Source organism: Arachis ipaensis, chromosome B8, assembly GCF_059453495.1.
Source record: "Arachis ipaensis isolate K30076 ecotype BB chromosome B8, ASM5945349v1, whole genome shotgun sequence".
NCBI lineage: Eukaryota > Viridiplantae > Streptophyta > Magnoliopsida > Fabales > Fabaceae > Arachis > Arachis ipaensis.
Genome location: NC_142443.1, coordinates 30,260,711 through 30,283,862, shown reverse-complemented (window position 1 = coordinate 30,283,862; position 23,152 = coordinate 30,260,711). Strand labels below are relative to the sequence as shown.

Genomic DNA, 23,152 nt, shown 5'->3' with positions numbered 1-23,152 from the left:
AAAAAGAAGTCAATATATTAGATTGAGACTAGAACACAATATATAGGAGTATTAAAGTTGCACATTTATAAGCTAATTGAATAAAAAAAGAAGTCTTCTATATATATTCATATAGTTAGTTGTTTTTGGTGGATTTATTTAGAAGTGAAGAGATACTCATTTGTTTCTAGTGGTAGCTTCACAATTTTAACTATGTTAGGCTGATATATGAAACAGAATTTGCTAACCTCACTCTTATTTGTGTGACTTTTGAATAAAGTATTCTCCTAGTGACATGTCTTATATTAATTTGATATATCTGAGCTCATCTGATAAGTTCTCTAATACAAGATTTCGACATTTAGCTTTCGAATAAAATAAAGAAGTTTGAAAGACCAAAGTATTCTCTAATTTGGTTCACTCACATCCAAATTTTGACATAAAACAAATCATGGACACAAACAATGAATTTTATGCATCTCCTGGATATAGATCAAAGTACTCTGATTATGAGATTATGGATTTGTACAGAATTGATGAATGGATGGATGGATAAGGGTATTTCACCTAAGGATATCTATGCTTTAATATTATGCACTCGTAGAACCTGATCCTTTTGGTTCCTATTATACATGGCAAATATATAAATAAATAGGAACATTATTCTTGTTAGAATTTAATTTCTAATAAGATCTCAGGTTTAAATTACGTGAATATAAAAAATAAATATGAAGAGATTTACTTATACATATATATAGACTACTGTATGCTCCTTATTGCTAATAAAGAGTTTTTATATATGTCAGACATAGATAAATACAAAAGTAAACACCTGAATATTTACCTTCATTTCATTAAGTATTTTCTGTGAGAACCACGTGTCCGTACTTGTTATAAACGCAAATCCAAATTTAGCTTTGTACATTTGGTCCCATTGAAGCAAGTCCTAAAATTTTAACATAACCACCTGAAATCTCTGTCGGGTTTCATCCAAAAATATGAAACACATATCAAAATTTGTTGGGCAGTAGAGATCAAACCTTCTTCATTAAAGCAGGTGCATGACCAATGGCATCAGTGAGATGAAGGTGTCTAGAGAAGACATTTAGCCATGATTGTATACAAGACTCTTTAAACCACAACTGTCTTGCAAAGGATGTTGCGTGGTCCAGCGAAGAAAACGGAGATGCATTTATCATCGCCTCTGCAAACCAGATGCTGGTGCAAACTAAAAAGAAGTCTCGGCTCTCCAATTTCCCTGATAGGCCACAGATATAAAAATAATGTACAAGGATAGAAAAAAATGTGGTTGCAAGAAGACTTGAATAAAAATCATAGCATTGTGAAAAACCAACAAGAGAAATGAACATGAATTGAACTTCTTTAATACGTATACTATAAGTCGTAATAATTTTTCTTTTAATTTATATTTGGGAAATCATGATCTCACATTGTCCCAATAAAACTTTGGCACTTACTAAAAAGTGATACATTAACATAATTTTTTTGTATAGCCCTGAGTATTAAGTTTACAACTGGGAGATAGCAGCACATTAGAAGGAATAAAGAAAGTTGGTCACATAGTTCATCTAGAGCGGCCATGTGTCTACAATAGATGCCTCGAGAAGTTCATTAATTCCATCTTTTTAGCAAGTCAACCCAGAAATTAAGTACTCCACTTATGTCTGCAACACTCTACTATTCTAAATTCAGATTCTTGGTCTGATTTAGCCTAAGATTGAGGAGATGCATGATAACATAAAGAAATTTGTAACTGATATTAGATTATTGTACTATAACTCTCTAAATGTTCTTACGTCCATCACTCTCTTAAAATTATACTTGTTACCAAAATTTATATAAAAGAGCTTTCTATGACAGAAAAAAATTTTAAATTACTAAAATATATCGATCAATTCAATCTATTGTTTAATGATATAACTAAAATACATTCCATTATAAATTAATTGAATATTGCAGAAATGATTATTCACTGGTTTTTCATTAAAGACACAATAATGCATGAAAATTACAATAAAAGGCTTGAGGAAGGAAAAGGTGCTTCAGTGCAATGGTTCACTTGAGCTAATAACTTATTGTTGAAGCATTATAGTAATACATATACAGAATCTCCTATCTATTGATCTACATGCATGTTGGAGAATTCTATTTATGAATTGGTGGCCTCATCACAATCTTCAAAGCCATCATTAGTAGATTCTTCTAAATCGCCATCTCTTGTCAACCATAGGCCTTCGACATCAAATTCAGGCAAGCTAGTCATACAAGGTTGGGGATGAAAGTCGACCTTACAATGTTCATAATCTTCACCCATGTCAAACAAATCTCTTGACTTCACATGGATTACTACACTCCATCTGTTGTCAACTTCATCATCCACTTAGAACATAAGACGCGCCTCAGATGCTAAGATGTATGGATTGTCGTCTTCTCGATCACTAGTGTGAATCAGAGTCGCAAAGTTGACATAGGTGTGGCCCAAAATATCTTGTTGTATGCCTCTGCCTGTCTGCCCAAAGACACTTGAACAAGACTACCGTGAATTGACCACTGTAATTTAGCTCAATTGTAAGAACTGGAATAACCGCTTTAATAAAATAATAATTTAACTGCCCAGAATAGGTTCAAAAATTTAGAAATAATAATTTGAAAATATAAAGGTGAAATTTGAATTCAATGAATTTTTCTGAGTGGGAAAATGTATCTTTTCCAGAAAATTTTTGTAAAAATGTGTACCGGTGCTTAAGCCGGCAGTACCAACTCTAGTCTGTCCTGTACTGTGTATTGAGAAAAAATAAGATTTTGAAAATTAAATTTATTATTTTGAAAGGGCAAAAATAATTTAGAATTGAAAATAGGGCACTAATCTTAAAGGTTTTTGCTCAAAGTTAGACCAAACTGACCTAAAACGCTAACGGGTTGGACTGGGCCTAAATAGGGCCCAAGTCCAGCATATATAAGTGCCAATTAATGAGCATTTTAGCTCATTTTGACCTAAAGAGAGAGTGAGGGGCGCTGAGTTGAGAGAAGAGAGGAACAAGAGAGTGCACTATTCATCTCCTCCTTCTTTTGGCCATATCTTGAGCTACGGAGCTCCGATTGACGAGCTGTTTATGGCCACGAGAAGCTCTCATTGAGATCTTCATTTCTAGCTAGGCATTATTGGTAAAAAATTGAAATTCAATCTCCAATTTCTAGTCCTAAATATTTTGTGTTTTTACGTTTGGTTTTGAGTAGATTTTGTGATTTTGTTTGTTTAGGGGTGATCTAGCATTAGATTATTGTTGGATTTTGCCCCTAATATCATTGGGTAAGGTAAGTCTCTTCAAACTCTTGTGGTTTGATATTTTGGTTAGCCATAGTGTTGATTCTTGGTATGTTATATGTGTATAACTTGATAATTGGTGAGTTTTGAAAGTGGTGTTGGTACTTGAGACTTGTTGATCTTGTTAGAATCAAGCTTTGAGTGTTTGTGCATATTGGGAATCAGCCAAAGTATGATTTCGGTTTTCTCTATGTAATATGTAATGTTTTTGGACACTTAGGCTAGTGGACCTTAGGATAGGATTGGATTTGTTGTTGATAATTGTTAGATTGATGATGTATAATGATTTCGATGAATGTGATGATTTTGATGAGATTATGATGTTGTTGTTAATGAATGATGTTGAGTAGTGATATTGGGGTTGATTAATGATAATTGTGAGGATTGAAGATGAGATCGAATGAATCATGTCTATGATTGGTTATATTGTGCAAAATTGTTGATATTGATATCTTGATTTGGAAGATTGTGGTTTTGATGAATTATGGTAGAAAGAGGCGGAAAGATTGAGAGAAATAGGTGTGAAAATAGATGAAAATTCTATGAAATAGTAAATTAATGTATGAGGTAGTGTTTTATGATGTTTGGATATGTTTTGAATTGTTTAGGTTTAGGAAGTTTTGGAAAACTAGAGAATTGTAATTTTAGGTAAAAATATATTTTTGGTGAATTTTGACGGATCATAACTTGAGATTCAATTTTCAAAATTGATTGAAATTTATTTTAAATTGAAGACCATTTAAAGATCTTTAAAATGATATAAAGTTTGAGGAAAATGGAGTTTTGTAGAGGAAGTTATGAGTATTTAAAGTTTGGTGTTTAAAACTGAAATTCTGCAGCATTTAATTTTCTAAGTCTGATGTAGCATGCATACGCGAACCTGTGCACGCGATGCGCGCATTCTCCACTGCCTGGGAGTCTCGCGTACGCGGGCACTAGGTTCTGTATGCGAGCATGTAGATTTTGGCTATGCGTACGCGAGTTTTAACATGCGACGCGGGGATTCCTCTCGGGTTAGGAATCTAGCGTACACGAGAGAGGAGTCGCATACGCGACCCTCACTTTTTCAACGCATGCATATGCACAGCAGGGGCGTGCGTACGCACAACCCCTGTTTTGCTAAAAAAATTATTTTTCTTCATTTTTCAAGGGTTCTGTAACTTTCCAAACTTCTTTATCTACTGTTCAAGATTGCTAACTAGTAATTAGGCCTTAAGACTAATAGAGATGGGTTAGTAAACTAAATGAGTAAATTTTTGTATGACTTTAGAAGACGGAGGCTTAGACTTCTAAAGTTGTGGGTGAGCGGGTGGAGTACTATATTGGTGATGACTCAGAGAACTTAAGAGGTGACGATAATTGATAATAAATTTGAGAATTGGAAATTGATGATGGTTATGATGAGTTGAGAACTTGGAAAGAAATGATGAGCTTGATGGATATTGAAAGATAGTGTGCCAGGTACTATATCCTTGGATTGATAGTGTGTCAGGCACTATATCCCTGGAATGTTGAGACTTGAGAGTTGAAAATGGATTGAGAGGAGGAAATGGTGGTGATTGACAATGATTTGAGGTTGATGGACTTGTTGGATGTTGAAAGTGTACCAGGCACTATATCCTTGGAATGATAGTGTACCAGACACTATATCCCTGGAATGATTTATGATGAAACAAATATTGTTGTTGTTTTCCTTCTCTGCCACAAGAGTGTGCCAAGCACTATATCCTCGGAATGATGCATGCAAGTGTGCCAGGCACTATATCCTCGGAACAAAAGCGTGCCAGGTGCTATATCCTCGGACGTGGCAGAAAGGTGACATCCGAAAGGATGTGTCGGGTTGGCATTTATGGACCGACCAGTGATATCACGAGCTAATAGGATAGGCATTCATCATGTGCATCTTCTATGTGTTTTGTTTGCTCTGCCTAATTGTATCTTTTGCCTAAATGTAAAATATGCTTACTTGCCGTACATGTATACTACTTGTGTTTTACTTGCTTGGATTATCTGTGATTGTCTAGTGCTAAGGAGGTTAGGTAGGTGGTGGTGATGGGATCGCAAGGAGGTTAGGATGGTGAAGGTTGTGGGATACAGCGGTGTGATTAGTATTAGTTAGAAATCCCCTAAGTTTAGATAACCCTGTTTATGGTTTATGGTTTAAGTTATTTATTTTGTTAAGCTTGAATATCTGTTTTCAATGTGAAGTTCTAGGATTGCCTTTGGCATCCCGGAACCTTATATCTTATATATTGGGCAATGTTACCATACTGAGAACCACCGATTCTCATACCATATGTTGTTGTTATTTTTCAGATTCAGGTCGCAAACCACCTCAATGAGTTTGCGGATATGGTAACAAAGCGAAGGATGATCTTTCTTATGCTTTATTTTACTTTACTTTTGTTGTAGTTATTCTCTCACCTTTTGTATTTTATATTTTATTGCCTTAGAGGCTTACTTGAGAGATAAATTGTATAAGTTGTTTTAACTTAAAAACTCTGTATTGTCTATTTGTAACTAGTCGGCCTAAACTCCGCGGGCTACGACTAAAGTTCTTTTGACTATATATATATATATATATATATATATATATATATATATATATATATATATATATATATATATATATATCTCGACTATTATGGTATTATGTCCTATGTTGTATCTTGTGCCTTTACGCTTTTAGTCAATTGTGTGAACACTTCACGCTTTGTAATTCCGCTTTATGCGCCTTTGAGCTTTATTCCTTCATCGGGCTTTTACTTATATAAATTCTTGGATATATATATGTTATATTATAAGCTTGAGAACTGTCGTGGCATTTTGTTATCCTTTGCTTTACAACTAGAGGTAAGACTTAGGGTAACGGGGTGTACATCAATGATGTCCACTAATCTCCCATAATACGAGACACCGCCAACAGCAACATTGCTATCCCGTTTGCTTGCATAACTTCTAGTATTGGAAGTGACATAAACCCCGATATTTTGTGTTTTCATCCTTTCCTCCCTCGACAGGGTTCTAAATTTAAATCCATTGACGTTGTAAGTCTTGAAGCATCTAGCCTGAGCAATGGGACCATAGGCAAGCCACTACAACTCGTTCGAATGTCTAGTGCTTTCAAATGGGACCTGGCCTGGAACAATTAGACGCAAGATAGCATCAAAGGGTAGTAGGATCCTAAGATATAAAGGATTACCTCATGCCTAAACCAATTGAAAAATTCTCTATGCACAACACTATCTATGTGGGATTGGGACCTTGTTTTATTTTGCAGCCTTCTCTTTGTGATGGCTCTGATCTCACTGTGCATACAAAAAGTTGATTCAAGGTCAATACTCTCAATACTATATTGGCTCACTTCATACTTTTAGAACTCACACTCTATACTTACTCCAAGAATTTCTCTACAGTAATGCAATTGACCAGTACATGACGATGTGCTTGAAGGTTTTCAGTTGCTATTAGAGTAAAAAATAAAGCATCCCTGACCGTCTTTCCAACCTATGGGAACATGCTGGCAATCTCGTTCGATGCAGCTTTGCTCGGCCGATCATCAACGCGCGTCAGTTGGTTGATCCTACTCTCGACATTATTTAGGTATCTTGAACAAAATGTGAGAATCTCCTCGGATAAGTAGTCCTCTGTAACTGAGCTTTCCGGTTGTGCTCTATTATGCACGCACTGCTTGAGACGACATAGGTAACTTCGAAAACATAACAAGTAAATTACTAGTTTCAGGCTATCTGAATAAAATAGGTCGAAAAGGCTTATTTATATGATTACCTTTCGATGGGGTACATCTAACGGTAATGCACTGGGCCACCAAGGCATACCTCTATGACTAGATGCACCATTAGATGAACCATGACTGTGAAGAAAGAAGGTGAAAAAATCATCTCCATGTGGCACAGAGTATAGACCACACGATCTTAAAGGAGAGGAAGTTGCTGAGGATCCATGGATTTACTGCATATTTGTTGGAAAAAAAGTTGATAACTCTGCCAAGACGGTGGTCACTGGGGTGGGCAATACATTTGTTGACGCAATTGACAATAGATGTTCCATTAGAATGTGGCAGTCATGACTCTTTAAGCCCGACAACTTGCGTTGTTTTAAATCAACACAGCGAGAGATGTTGCTAGAGTACCCGTATGGAAACACCACATTCTGGATGGTCCTAAGAAAGATATCCTTCTATGGATTGGACATGGTAAAGATTGCAGAGGGATACTTTCCACCTTCAAGTGGCCATATATCATGGCTGATTCCCATCAACTAGAGATCTTTTCGAACTTTTAGGTGGTCCTTGGATTTACCATTCTCGTTCAACATGGTGCAAACAATGTTGTCGCACACATTCTTCTCTATGTGTATCACATCAAGGTTGTGATGTAATTCATTGTTCTCCCCGTATGAGAGATCAAAGATCATACTCCTCTTTTTCCAAGGAGACTCGTCTTGCACGACGGTTTGCTGTCTGCGCCTTCTTTTCCCAGCCACTGCTTGTACCTTGCCAAGTGAGACGTTCACACCCTCCAACTGTCTCAAGATATCCATGCCAGTCAATTTGACAAGTGGAGATCTATTATCTACCTACCATCAAATCTACTCTGGTACTATTTATATATGTGATCGTGATTCAAAAAGCGACGATGGCCCATGAAACACAATTTCTGACTGAAGGTGAGTCGCTTAGTCTCAGCATCCAAATTGCACGTGGGACAAGCTCTCCCATCATATGTATTCTAGCCAGATAATTTTTTCTAGTCTGAAAAATCGTTGATTGTCCACAGCAACACAGCATATATCGTGAAGGTTTTCTTCTCGCTAGTGTCGTACGTATCAACCCCAGCCCACAACTACTTCAACTCATCAATCAGGGCTGTAGGTAGACATCTATCTCATTGCCAGGCATTTCAGGATCGGAAATAATCATGGAGAGAATATAGTTGGTTTGTTTCATGTAAATACAGGAACCCACTCCATGTTAAATAATTTAATATATTTAAATAAATTATTATTTAATAGTTTTTAGTTATTAATTTCACACAAATATAAATATATACATAAGTTTTTATTTTTGAAAAAAGATCTTTTAAATTAATAATACTAATAAAATGATAAAGTGATACTTTAATTACTTTTGAATTTATAATATTTATTATTTGTAAGTTTCACTATCTTAATCCAAAAGTAATTAATGGTATACTTTTTTTTCTAAAGTGACAATATAACTTTAGAGGAATTAAATCTTTTATTTCTATATATTAAAATGTTTTTTAATGGTTAAGAAGAGGAAAAAACCCTTAAAATACATCACATTGTAAAGAGAAAGAGGCAGATTTTAACTAAATAACATTTTAATGATAAATTTAATCATTAAATTCTTTCTGTCACATACTCATGTTATATCACATATCCACGTGGATGTGAATGCCAATATCATAAAAGGTTTCATGCGATCGATTCGTACGACCCATTTTTCTTGGCCTTTTCTATAAGGTAAATTAATCATTTGGTATTTTATTTTCTACAATATTATTAATAAAAAATTGAAGAAAGTTAAAAGAGTTTTAAAATTTAAATTGGTTGATTTATTCATAAATGTCAGGAGAGTTCAAGAAGAGTTCTGATACCATAATAAAAAAATTAAAAAATATATATAACAAAATATTTTTTTTATTTTTATGTACTCTTTTAATTTTTTATTAATTATCCTTAACAAAACTATCAGACATCAATCTTGAATATTGAAACATCGAATTGTTCCTTTTCTATAGTTTTTACTATAACTTACTAAACTCTGATTTTTCTAAAAAAATATTCTACCCAATTTTTATATGGCTACCTGATAACATATAAGAAGGTAGAACAGAGAAAAAGAAAGATGCAACAAATGGAATTAACATTTTCACTTGCAAAAAATTGGTCTATGTGCGATAAAATAGTTTAACATTAATTTTATATTTTTATTTGGGAATAAATTTATTAAGACTAAATTTTTATGAATAAAAATGATTCCATATAAGCCTATACATAATGGCATGACCCAATTCAACAATTTCGTAGTCCATAGAGTCCAAGCCCCGAAAGAACAATCAATCATTCTAAAAATTTTAACACTGTTGTTCTCGAAATTAAGAGCAATGTAACAAAAAATGGTGATATACATAATTAACAGCTACAAGTCTACAACCATAGATATATATACATATATACATTAATTAATTAATTAAAACATAAAAAGGTAGTAATATACAAACAGCACTATTCTATACCAAAAAGAAAGAAAAAAAAAAACAATAACAGAGCATCTTGAAAATAATCATTATCATCGTGGTGTTACTTGTTGGAAGGGTAGCCATTCAACACCGGCGGAGTTGTGGATGTGGAGCTAAGAGGACGATCAGGAGCAGAAAAATCGTAGTAGTAGCTGCCTTCTACGCTGTCTTCCCGCTCCTTGTAACGGCCGGAGCAGCCACTATGCTCTTGAATATTCTAATCACTCGGCCCCCTTTTTGGCGGCAATGTGTGTCTCTGTCGGTGTGGTTATTCGTTTGGCATGTGCATAGCCATTGAATAAGAATGAAGAGCGAAAAGAGAAACAAGTCTTTTGTTTTGGTTGTGAATTGTGAAATGTGATAAGAGTTAAGTGTGAATTGGAGTGAGAGCTGTGTTATAAAGGGATAAGAGAGTTACTGCAGTGGCCTTGCTATTTAAGTTTCTCCATTTTCACGTGTTCATTGTAGGGTCTTTAATTTTTTTTAATAGATTCTAAAAATATATAAAAAATGAGTCCCGGTTATTTATTTGGCCCGAGTTAAAAAATGAACATCACCCTATAAAAAATGAGTCCGAGGATATTTATTTGGCCCGAGTTAAAAAATGAACATCACCCATACTATCAGAATAATCATCCGGGTATAGGGATAATAAACATCTCATGTCATGAAACCACTCATTCCAAAAGCTTAAGCTAATGGGAAAAGGTAACACTAATGGTTATATCTCTAATACTGAATCGGACATCCCTAAGCCTCCATTGTACACATTATACAACTATTCTATTGGCTCCCTATACTTCCTCATAAAAAATTACAACTTAAGTTTTTGGAAATCCAATAAGTATTTAAAACCTTATAATGCTAGACTTATATTTTTAATCAATCATCTTATACATTCACAAAAATCAATCATTAAATTGCATATTGAAATATGTATTTGATCTTTTATAAAAAAATTATTATAAATAAATTTTATTATTCAGTTATTACAGATTTAATTATTTTGTTGTGGCAGATTTAATTATTCTGAAATTTGATGATTTAATTAAAAATATACAAAATAATATAATTATTTATACAAATTACATACTAGTTAATTTTATTATTTTTTATGTATAAATAATAAAAAAAATTAAAATGTATTTTATTTATTATTTTTATTAGCAGATCATGTTTTAATGAGTACTGTACTCTACTTTTTAAATTTGAATTCTTTAAATTTTGAACTTTTATTTTAGAGAGTAAAGTATGATTTTTTCATCCTTGAATAGTTTTTCTATCATATTTTCTCTTGATCCTACATATGATTCTATGAAATAAATGGTAAAAAATCACACTTTATCTTCTAAACTGAAATTCAAAATTTAGAGGATCTAAATTTCTATTTTTTACATGAGCATTCGTCTAAAAGAATAGACTAATATAAAAATAAAAATATAAACATTACAGTTTTCGAGAAACTTAATTTTCCTTTAGAAATTTAATAGTTTATTTAAAAAATTTTCATAAACTTATTTTATTTTTTATCTAAATTTTATAAGTTTCTTATATATATATATATTTTTTTGAAAATATACTTACCTTATTACTTTTGTTTTTCTTATATATTCACAATTATATTTAGTTTTCATAAACTATAAAAGAGTTCTATCTAATATGAAATATATAAAAATTGTGTTTGAATTAATGAAATCCATAAAAGCTATATAAAAAGATACCAAACAAAAAAATGTTATCTTGGGATAATATTTAAATATGAAAATGCAAGACAATAACAAAGTAATTTTATTTAATTTAATATTTAAAATTATTTATTTATTCTAACAGTAACTACATAATATAAAATAAGAAAAAATAATAATTAAAAACATAAATTAAATAATTTTACTTACTTTTTATTAGTTTTCAAAAATTTTGTTGGAATATTTAAAGGAAACACAGAATAGAACACAAAAATGGAAAATTTGTAAAATTATTTAGAATACAAATATAAATTTTAAATTTTTTTAATAAATACCCAAAAAAAATATAAAAAAACAATCTCATCAAACAATACCTTTGATATTACTAACTTTATACAACTCTCCAAAATACCAAACCTCCAAAATACAAGAGGAGCAAAATATGAAAATACGGACAGTGACATATTTTACAAAGAATGTTCCATAGTATTTCTTGAAATGAACACTCCTGTGTAGGATAAGTGACACACGATGTGACGCTTTTTTATTGGGGTATAATTTTATGTTTATAAGACATTACAATAACATTCATTCTACTAGAGAAAAAACTGATAAACACAACAAATCTAGAAGCTATGAAACTGAATTTTGAACTTGAAAATTCATATGCAAATTGTAACACCCTACTACACAGTGTTTTATGCTTAAGTCATAGAACAGAGGTAGTGTGGTATTACAGACCTTTAATAGTAAGGATATACATATAATACTGAAAGAAATAATATACTAGGAGCCTTGAAACAGAGCGGGTAAACAAAAATCGCAAAATAAAAAGCGCAACGCTCAAGGAATAGGATTACTTGTGTGCTAAGAAACCTAATAGGAACATGATAAAACAATAAACGAAGGGATAAAGAAAAGCCAAGGAACAACATAACTAGCCTCTGACTCAGCCTGCGAAGCTAAGGCTGGCCGGAGGATACATATATACATATAAACATACATAAGTGTCCCCAAAATATACCAAAATACCAAAGTAAACTCCTATCTCTCCCTCAACCTCTAAGAGGAGCAGCATACATAAGTTACTTGGAGAGTAAGCTACACATATACATACATATATACAAATAGAAACCAAAATATACCCAAGGACTACTTCGCTTTCCAGAATCCAGACGCCTAGCGAGGAGCCTCTCGACCTGCATCTGAAAAACAACAATACAATATGGAATGAGAACCGGAGGTTCTCAGCATGGTAAAAGTGCCACGCGTATAAGAAATACGGTCCTGAGAATGCCATAGGCAATCCTAGAACTCCGTTATTCAATTATCCAACTTAAGTACTAAACAGAAGCCATAAACAGGGGTAGGTATTCTAAATCTGCCTAACTTACTCAAGTTCAAGCTTAACCTAACATCAAACCATTTCCTCCGTTTTCTCCATCCTTTCATCATTCAGAATGTAACAGAAACAAGCAACCAAACAAGTTCACGCACAAGTAATGATCAAATAGTACAAATAGCAAGTATAACAAATAGCAGGTAATATATATCAATTAGGCATACCCAAAAAATGCATAGCAATCAATACAAACAAATGCATATGATGCATGCCTGTCCTATGGCTGATGGGGCCCATCTGTCGGTTATCCAGCCAACCCGACAAGTCCGAAAACCTTAGACTGTCCCCCGTCGCGCATCCCCAAGAGTCTATGCATAGAGTTCACATTCATATTTCATAAAATCACTCAATGGGGGCTATCCATACCCGGGAATTTATACGTGCCCGGTCACCCTTACGACGTAGGGTCAACAGAGTATCGAGATTCAACCTGGAACACGTGATGGCGAGCCACGGTTTTTACCCAGGGAAACTCGTATCTCAGATATCATCATTCATAAGCCATTTCATAATCATAATCATTATTTAATCATTCATCAAGCCATGGTAGGTTAACTTCTTTTATCAACAACTTCCCTTTCACATTTTTCATCATCATTCCCTTATAATTCATTACGTTTACCCTTTCCGGGTCCTGACCAAACTTTTTATCAAAATCTTCTCATCCTTCTTAATATCGAATACTCTTAAAATCAACTCAACTCTAACATTAAATCAATCACATCACACGAGGATTGAACTTTAACTTCTCGAACTCATGACTATCACTAAGACATCCTTGACACTCTATTTTCTTTTCTGTTTCTAATATAGCAAATGAACTCGGAATTGCACAAACTTTATGTCCAGGCGTTCATATTGAAATAAGCTTTCTAAAAAACTAAATATCATAATTTTCTGATTTTTCTAGCCTCAGGAATAAAGGAGAAACCGTGACTGCTCTGCAGTGCATAAAACCAGAAAAACAGCAGCAGCATGTGATATTCAAAATTTAATATAAAATCCAAGTTAAATCCAATGACTTTGAAAATTAATGTAGTTAAACTTTACTCATCCAGGTTTCTTTCTCAATTGGTTCTGAGTCAATACCATTTTTAATGAAAAAGTTACATTACCTGGAAGTTAAGTAAAAATGAGACAAAATCTGTTTTAAAAACCAACAAGCTTAGTACCTTTCAATTGGAATAACTTTTATTACAAAATTCCAATTAAGCTAAATTTTGTTTTGAGAACCCCTAGCTCATCCAAAAACAAGTGTGTCTTGGTTGCAACCCAATTTTTATTTAATTCTAAGAGTTACAAGCATTGGAAGTTGATGCATAGCTTGCTGAAATCTGTTTCTTTTCAGTTTTGACCACCAATATTCAAAAATTCACAGCTCCCAATCCTCAACTCTTAAAATTCTGAAATTTTAGAGAAATAAAGCAAGTTAATCAAATTTTATAACAAAATTGGTTTCGCTCCAAAACTCAACTCGTAGAAGTCGCAGCAAGACAAATAAGTTGCTGCCCTGTTTGATCTTTTCTGCTGCTGGACAGATTTAACAACCTAACTTTAAAAAATTGCCATAAATTGTATATTTAACAAAAAGGTCCCAAATTTTTCAGTTTAGTTCCTTATATTTCCAAGTTTAGCCCAAACTTGGTCTCATACAATTCCGATCATTACATAATTAGTTACAGTATATACAATACCACCACAACACAACTCTACATCCTTATTAACAAACACCAATTCTAATCCATCATAAATAAATATAAGAGCACACCATTAATAACTTTCACACCTCATAATTATAATATATAAATTCACTAACAAATCTATTCTAACAATATTACAAGGCTAATCATTAAATACAACAAACAATCCAACTTATTCTATGGTTCCTCTAACCTAAGTTTTCACAACACCGTAAATATTAAACGTGCGAAACTTAAACCATACCTTGGCCGATCACTTAATTCACCCAAGGCAGCCTCTCAACACAAAATCACAGCCCCTCCAAGCTCAATCAAACAGCCCCAAAGTAAGCCTTGTCACCAACAAAGCTCCAAGTAATCCAAATTCAAGTCCAATGCATAAACACCCTCTTAAACTACACCTAATACACATATATATGTTCCAATTCAGTTTTCTATTACCAAAAACAAGATTGAGCTAGGGTTAGGGTATTCTTACCATACCCATATGCTCAATAGCTTGAGCCCACAAGTTCCGGAAGCTAACTTGAACCTAGAACATAGAAATTGGACAAGATTCACCATAGGTTTCCAAGTTTACCAAAGAAAGAGGGATAGGAATTCTGAACTTAATAGGAGGCTTACCAGTGAAATTGTTCGGATAGAAAGGTAGAGCTCGACGCGCTGAGCGCGTGGCCGCGAACGGTGCGGCGATCGGAGCCCGGACGGAAGAGTTATGGTGGATCAAAGGAGGTTAAGGGTTTGGGGCTCTTCTTCCTCCCCAAATCTGTTTTCCTGCGTTGCATGCAAATGGGGGAAGAAGGAGCTGCTGTCTTCTTTAAGTGTTTGGGTCCGGTTGAACCCACGGGCTCGGTTCGGGGCCCGGTTCAACCGGTTCGGTCCTTCCGGTCCGATTTTGGGCCAAATTTTTCGAAAGTGATATCAAAATTCTCGTTTTGCCGAGCTCTATCCTATTTTGATATTAGTTTTGCATATTTAATTTTCCTATCAAAAATTCAATTTATTGACTAATTATATACCGATTTTAGCGGGGTTTACATCCTACCCACCTAATTAGGAATTTTGTCCTCAAAATTCAGAGTGCGTTACCTGAATGGAGGTGTGGGTAGTCCTTCCGCATCTCTATCTCAAGCTCCTAGGTATATTCTTCAATACCAGCCCAACACCAAGCTACTTTCACTAAGAAAGTCTCTTTCCCGTGTAAACGCTTAATGCTGGTATCATCAATTCTAACGAGAGTTATTGGAAACGTCAGATCTTCTCTCACTTGAATTAATTCCGGCTTTAGGACATGACTAGGATCAAAATTGTATTTACGAAGCTGCGATACATGAAACACGTCATGCAGGTTCGAACAATGTGGTAGTAAAGCGATCCTATACGCCACTTGTCCGATGTGATAGGCATTTAGCTTTTTAGTGTTTGATTGATTATCCGATTCTAGTTCATTGAAGTGATCTTCAGAAATAGGTATCCCCTTCCTTCCAACTTGAGAAGTCTTCTTCTTAGATCCTCCTAACTCTTTTGTCGGCTTTCATAGTGAGAATTCTAACTTAGATTTGCGTAACTCTTCCTCTGTTGTTTCGGCTGTCAAATTCAGGAACTAAGACGTTTGATATTCCAGTTTTCGGTTAATTCAAAGGTGTTTAGCATACTGTGAAGTCTCACCTTCTCCCTGATGTATAGTCTCTTTGATATCCCCAATAAGTGGTTTACTCCGATGGGCAAAACGGGCCTGGTCGCTTGATCCACAGTTCCCTAACAGTATCACCTTTTGTTCTAGTCTTCGGTAACCTATTATGAAATCAATGGCTATTCCCTTTTTTCTTTACTGTAGAACCTTCAACGGTTGTGGCATTTCGAACAATTTCTGGTGGTCTTTCATTTCTTTCTCATACGTCAAACTTGTAATCACATAGATTTCCACCTCGTTCTTCATTTCTGTCTGCTCAAAATATCTTCTTTGATTCGTGGTAGGTTTTAGAAATCTCAAGGTAACTTCAAAAATTTTCTCCTGTAAGCTTCGAACAACAGTTTCTTATTTCAACTTCCGACCTCAACACATAACCTTCTCTTGGTGTCTTCTGGATTCAACCGGTTTCAGTACTCTTAGTAGCCCCTTATCACCGTTATTGCACTCCTTAAGTCTTTGACTTTACAATCTCTATTTCGACATTAAACATATAAATCTTTTCTTAGTTCCCTTTCGTTTGCCAGACTTCGACATCCTCGGTAGGTCTTTATCGTCCCCTCACGCTTCCTGCATTTTGTCTTTGCTATGTTTTAAAACCGCAATAGATTTAGTTTGACTCCTTTAGCTATATCCTTAATATTCAATTTAAAGTTCCAACTTATCTAGCTTTCCTTTCTCCGAAATTTATATCCAAGCATTTCTCCAGAAACTTCTTACTCAGGGCATCCGTTACCACTTCACGATGTTGTATTTACACGTATCCTAAACCCTTCTGGTAATGTATCGCACTAATTCCGAGTTGTTAAATAAGTTCGGGTATTCTAATTACTGGATTTGGGGTTAATCCTTCTCTTGGAGTTTGAAAGCTCTATTCGGGTATCTATGTAACCGGTGTATTTCTAGCGCATTAAACTAATCATAGGCTTTGTGGTCGACAAGAATTTAAAACTCCAAAACTCTTTTTGACGGTGCACGCTTACCTGCTTCATCTTCCGTATCCAAAAGTCATGCTCTTAAGGAATCAACATCTCCACAGCCACAACTATATTTTATACCTGATACTAATATAGGCTCGAGTTGATTTTCAAAAGGACATTAAGCTCGAAAAATGAATGAGCAATACAAACGGTGTTCGTAATGAGTCAAAAAGGAAATTTTGTACACGGTTGTTCAGGATTATACCGAAATGATGGAATACACAAGGAGAGGAACCTAGGTGCATCTCAAGAAAAGAGTTCAAATTAGAGACCTTTGGTAGGAAGAATAGAGCGTACAGAGTCAAAGAAGTCTCAGCTGACTCTGAAGAACATGGTTTGCGAATAGGGGCAACTCTAGTAATAGCGAGCACACAAGATTCAAGGATTACGCGCTTATACCAAGACAAGCTCAGACTCATCCTGGAAGAAATAATATTCATGTGCACAAGGAGTAAAGTTAGAAAGGTAGTCAAGCTATTTAGGAAGAGCTCCGGATCGAATGTCAATGTAGGTTTCAAAAGAAGGATTAGATCGAGTCGCGAAGGTTCGTTAGCACACTCTCTCTGCATAAGGTTTCCTACCGTTCTCTTCCTTCTTCTCCAGCATAACCGATGCTTCCCACAAAGAAATAGTTGGTTAGGTGATTCCCTCTTCTAGTACTCCCTTCCACTCAATCCTAAATTCTATCGGTTATAATGATGTCTTCACTTGTGGTGCGATTGAAGTTAATCCGATTTTCGGTACTAAGCCTATCGCAAACCCGCTTCTCTCTGGAATGGAAGTTTTGACACACCTTCAAGAATTGTCTTAGAAACTCTCTCGTATAGAGATTTGGTTTCATCTCCACTTACCTCTGAACAATTAACATCTAAAGGTTGTGTTCGCTCTACTCCTCTTCCTCAAAGTTTCACCGTCACTAAATTCCAAACAATAACTCCGCGTAACCCTCAACACTCCTGATTCCTTAGATATGGTCCAACCTGCTTCCACTACGTCACTTAATCCTTAACCTTCAAAAGTCTAACCACCCTGATTCCACTGCGTCATTTTGACTCTCATCCTTTAAGAACCTAGTCACTCATCTAAGTTAGTTAAGTATCGCTCTATCTTAACAACTAGTAGTCTTCGACTAACCATCGGTTCGGACTCCACGATCATCAAAACTTGTCGTGCTTCACAAATGGATCATACATATATTAATGATACGCAAGGTAGTTAAAAACTCAACTGCTAGCTTATGATTACCTCGGGTCTGAAGATCGGATTCGACTGCATCCTGGCGTTTCTTGTGTGGACAGTCTCGAGCTATATGCCTCGACTTCTCGTACTTGTAACATACGCCTAATCCGGCCCTGCACGGTCTGTTTGGATGGTACTTCTTGCACCTTGGGCACCTTAAATTATCCAGTTGAGTACTAGTTTTCCCTTTAGCATTCGGATCCGAACGGTTATCGTTCCTTCGGTCATTGCTCCAGTACTGAGAATGTGAAGCGACAAAGCGATTCTTTTTGAAAGTTTAGCTCCTCGGTGTAATCTTTCCCTTTTTCTTTGTGAAGGGTTCTCGGTGATTACTTCTTGCTACCTCAGCCCTCCTTGAGCTTTCTCCCATTGTCTGACCCACATTAACCTGCTCGAGATAACTAAGTGGTACCCCTGTATTCGGAGCATTATGTCCACCTTCATATTCATTATCATCATTGTTGCCAGTTCCAGCTTGTGGTTCCATTCCACCCATTACTCGGATGGTCGCAGCCGCAACTGTACCAATGGCAGCAGCAACACTCGTCATTGCGGTCACGATATCGGTCAAACTATCTATTGGTATGGTTACCTCATTAGCTCTCCGTCCTTGATCCCGATTACGCTCACGACTGCGCCCACGAGATGCCATTTGGTTCCTGTTCACACCAAACAAGTGATATCAAGGTGATCAGTCTCAATATCTCTAGTTTAGCATTTCAAAGTCCCAAATGCATGCTCATGAACATTCATGCCTCATATATCAGTTAGATACCCTAAATAGCATGTATAGACACCTAGAGTATGCCCAGAGGCATAATCAGTCCGTCCCTCAGGCTCTATAGGAACGAACTGCTCTGATACCATAATTTAACACCCTACTACACAGTGTTTTATGCTTAAGTCATAGAACAGAGGTAGTGTGGTATTACAGACCTTTAATAGTAAGGATATACATATAATACTGAAAGAAATAATATACTAGGAGCCTTGAAACAGAGCGGGTAAACAAAAATCGCAAAATAAAAAGCGCAACGCTCAAGGAATAGGATTACTTGTGTGCTAAGAAACCTAATAGGAACATGATAAAACAATAAACGAAGGGATAAAGAAAAGCCAAGGAACAACATAACTAGCCTCTGACTCAGCCTGCGAAGCTAAGGCTGGCCGGAGGATACATATATACATATAAACATACATAAGTGTCCCCAAAATATACCAAAATACCAAAGTAAACTCCTATCTCTCCCTCAACCTCTAAGAGGAGCAGCATACATAAGTTACTTGGAGAGTAAGCTACACATATACATACATATATACAAATAGAAACCAAAATATACCCAAGGACTACTTCGCTTTCCAGAATCCAGACGCCTAGCGAGGAGCCTCTCGACCTGCATCTGAAAAACAACAATACAATATGGAATGAGAACCGGAGGTTCTCAGCATGGTAAAAGTGCCACGCGTATAAGAAATACGGTCCTGAGAATGCCATAGGCAATCCTAGAACTCCGTTATTCAATTATCCAACTTAAGTACTAAACAGAAGCCATAAACAGGGGTAGGTATTCTAAATCTGCCTAACTTACTCAAGTTCAAGCTTAACCTAACATCAAACCATTTCCTCCGTTTTCTCCATCCTTTCATCATTCAGAATGTAACAGAAACAAGCAACCAAACAAGTTCACGCACAAGTAATGATCAAATAGTACAAATAGCAAGTATAACAAATAGCAGGTAATATATATCAATTAGGCATACCCAAAAAATGCATAGCAATCAATACAAACAAATGCATATGATGCATGCCTGTCCTATGGCTGATGGGGCCCATCTGTCGGTTATCCAGCCAACCCGACAAGTCCGAAAACCTTAGACTGTCCCCCGTCGCGCATCCCCAAGAGTCTATGCATAGAGTTCACATTCATATTTCATAAAATCACTCAATGGGGGCTATCCATACCCGGGAATTTATACGTGCCCGGTCACCCTTACGACGTAGGGTCAACAGAGTATCGAGATTCAACCTGGAACACGTGATGGCGAGCCACGGTTTTTACCCAGGGAAACTCGTATCTCAGATATCATCATTCATAAGCCATTTCATAATCATAATCATTATTTAATCATTCATCAAGCCATGGTAGGTTAACTTCTTTTATCAACAACTTCCCTTTCACATTTTTCATCATCATTCCCTTATAATTCATTACGTTTACCCTTTCCGGGTCCTGACCAAACTTTTTATCAAAATCTTCTCATCCTTCTTAATATCGAATACTCTTAAAATCAACTCAACTCTAACATTAAATCAATCACATCACACGAGGATTGAACTTTAACTTCTCGAACTCATGACTATCACTAAGACATCCTTGACACTCTATTTTCTTTTCTGTTTCTAATATAGCAAATGAACTCGGAATTGCACAAACTTTATGTCCAGGCGTTCATATTGAAATAAGCTTTCTAAAAAACTAAATATCATAATTTTCTGATTTTTCTAGCCTCAGGAATAAAGGAGAAACCGTGACTGCTCTGCAGTGCATAAAACCAGAAAAACAGCAGCAGCATGTGATATTCAAAATTTAATATAAAATCCAAGTTAAATCCAATGACTTTGAAAATTAATGTAGTTAAACTTTACTCATCCAGGTTTCTTTCTCAATTGGTTCTGAGTCAATACCATTTTTAATGAAAAAGTTACATTACCTGGAAGTTAAGTAAAAATGAGACAAAATCTGTTTTAAAAACCAACAAGCTTAGTACCTTTCAATTGGAATAACTTTTATTACAAAATTCCAATTAAGCTAAATTTTGTTTTGAGAACCCCTAGCTCATCCAAAAACAAGTGTGTCTTGGTTGCAACCCAATTTTTATTTAATTCTAAGAGTTACAAGCATTGGAAGTTGATGCATAGCTTGCTGAAATCTGTTTCTTTTCAGTTTTGACCACCAATATTCAAAAATTCACAGCTCCCAATCCTCAACTCTTAAAATTCTGAAATTTTAGAGAAATAAAGCAAGTTAATCAAATTTTATAACAAAATTGGTTTCGCTCCAAAACTCAACTCGTAGAAGTCGCAGCAAGACAAATAAGTTGCTGCCCTGTTTGATCTTTTCTGCTGCTGGACAGATTTAACAACCTAACTTTAAAAAATTGCCATAAATTGTATATTTAACAAAAAGGTCCCAAATTTTTCAGTTTAGTTCCTTATATTTCCAAGTTTAGCCCAAACTTGGTCTCATACAATTCCGATCATTACATAATTAGTTACAGTATATACAATACCACCACAACACAACTCTACATCCTTATTAACAAACACCAATTCTAATCCATCATAAATAAATATAAGAGCACACCATTAATAACTTTCACACCTCATAATTATAATATATAAATTCACTAACAAATCTATTCTAACAATATTACAAGGCTAATCATTAAATACAACAAACAATCCAACTTATTCTATGGTTCCTCTAACCTAAGTTTTCACAACACCGTAAATATTAAACGTGCGAAACTTAAACCATACCTTGGCCGATCACTTAATTCACCCAAGGCAGCCTCTCAACACAAAATCACAGCCCCTCCAAGCTCAATCAAACAGCCCCAAAGTAAGCCTTGTCACCAACAAAGCTCCAAGTAATCCAAATTCAAGTCCAATGCATAAACACCCTCTTAAACTACACCTAATACACATATATATGTTCCAATTCAGTTTTCTATTACCAAAAACAAGATTGAGCTAGGGTTAGGGTATTCTTACCATACCCATATGCTCAATAGCTTGAGCCCACAAGTTCCGGAAGCTAACTTGAACCTAGAACATAGAAATTGGACAAGATTCACCATAGGTTTCCAAGTTTACCAAAGAAAGAGGGATAGGAATTCTGAACTTAATAGGAGGCTTACCAGTGAAATTGTTCGGATAGAAAGGTAGAGCTCGACGCGCTGAGCGCGTGGCCGCGAACGGTGCGGCGATCGGAGCCCGGACGGAAGAGTTATGGTGGATCAAAGGAGGTTAAGGGTTTGGGGCTCTTCTTCCTCCCCAAATCTGTTTTCCTGCGTTGCATGCAAATGGGGGAAGAAGGAGCTGCTGTCTTCTTTAAGTGTTTGGGTCCGGTTGAACCCACGGGCTCGGTTCGGGGCCCGGTTCAACCGGTTCGGTCCTTCCGGTCCGATTTTGGGCCAAATTTTTCGAAAGTGATATCAAAATTCTCGTTTTGCCGAGCTCTATCCTATTTTGATATTAGTTTTGCATATTTAATTTTCCTATCAAAAATTCAATTTATTGACTAATTATATACCGATTTTAGCGGGGTTTACATCCTACCCACCTAATTAGGAATTTTGTCCTCAAAATTCAGAGTGCGTTACCTGAATGGAGGTGTGGGTAGTCCTTCCGCATCTCTATCTCAAGCTCCTAGGTATATTCTTCAATACCAGCCCAACACCAAGCTACTTTCACTAAGAAAGTCTCTTTCCCGTGTAAACGCTTAATGCTGGTATCATCAATTCTAACGAGAGTTATTGGAAACGTCAGATCTTCTCTCACTTGAATTAATTCCGGCTTTAGGACATGACTAGGATCAAAATTGTATTTACGAAGCTGCGATACATGAAACACGTCATGCAGGTTCGAACAATGTGGTAGTAAAGCGATCCTATACGCCACTTGTCCGATGTGATAGGCATTTAGCTTTTTAGTGTTTGATTGATTATCCGATTCTAGTTCATTGAAGTGATCTTCAGAAATAGGTATCCCCTTCCTTCCAACTTGAGAAGTCTTCTTCTTAGATCCTCCTAACTCTTTTGTCGGCTTTCATAGTGAGAAT

General features: G+C 35.5%; 2 long non-coding RNA genes and 1 pseudogene across 2 annotated transcripts; all 3 read right to left on the bottom strand.

The window, feature by feature from the left end:
• Window positions 1–12,223: 12,223 nt before the first annotated feature.
• Window positions 12,224–15,188, bottom strand: LOC148547576 (uncharacterized). Its single transcript, XR_015896636.1, has 4 exons — window positions 15,024–15,188; window positions 14,878–14,931; window positions 14,644–14,800; window positions 12,224–12,502 (listed from the first exon to the last, which is right to left on the bottom strand). It is a non-coding gene; the product is annotated as an uncharacterized LOC148547576 (long non-coding RNA).
• A 2,665-nt stretch (window positions 15,189–17,853) lies between these two features.
• Window positions 17,854–19,272, bottom strand: LOC148547575 (uncharacterized; annotated as a pseudogene).
• A 157-nt stretch (window positions 19,273–19,429) lies between these two features.
• On the bottom strand, window positions 19,430–22,394 carry LOC148547574 (uncharacterized). The gene is made up of 4 exons (XR_015896637.1): window positions 22,230–22,394; window positions 22,084–22,137; window positions 21,850–22,006; window positions 19,430–19,708 (listed from the first exon to the last, which is right to left on the bottom strand). It is a non-coding gene; the product is annotated as an uncharacterized LOC148547574 (long non-coding RNA).
• Window positions 22,395–23,152: the final 758 nt, after the last annotated feature.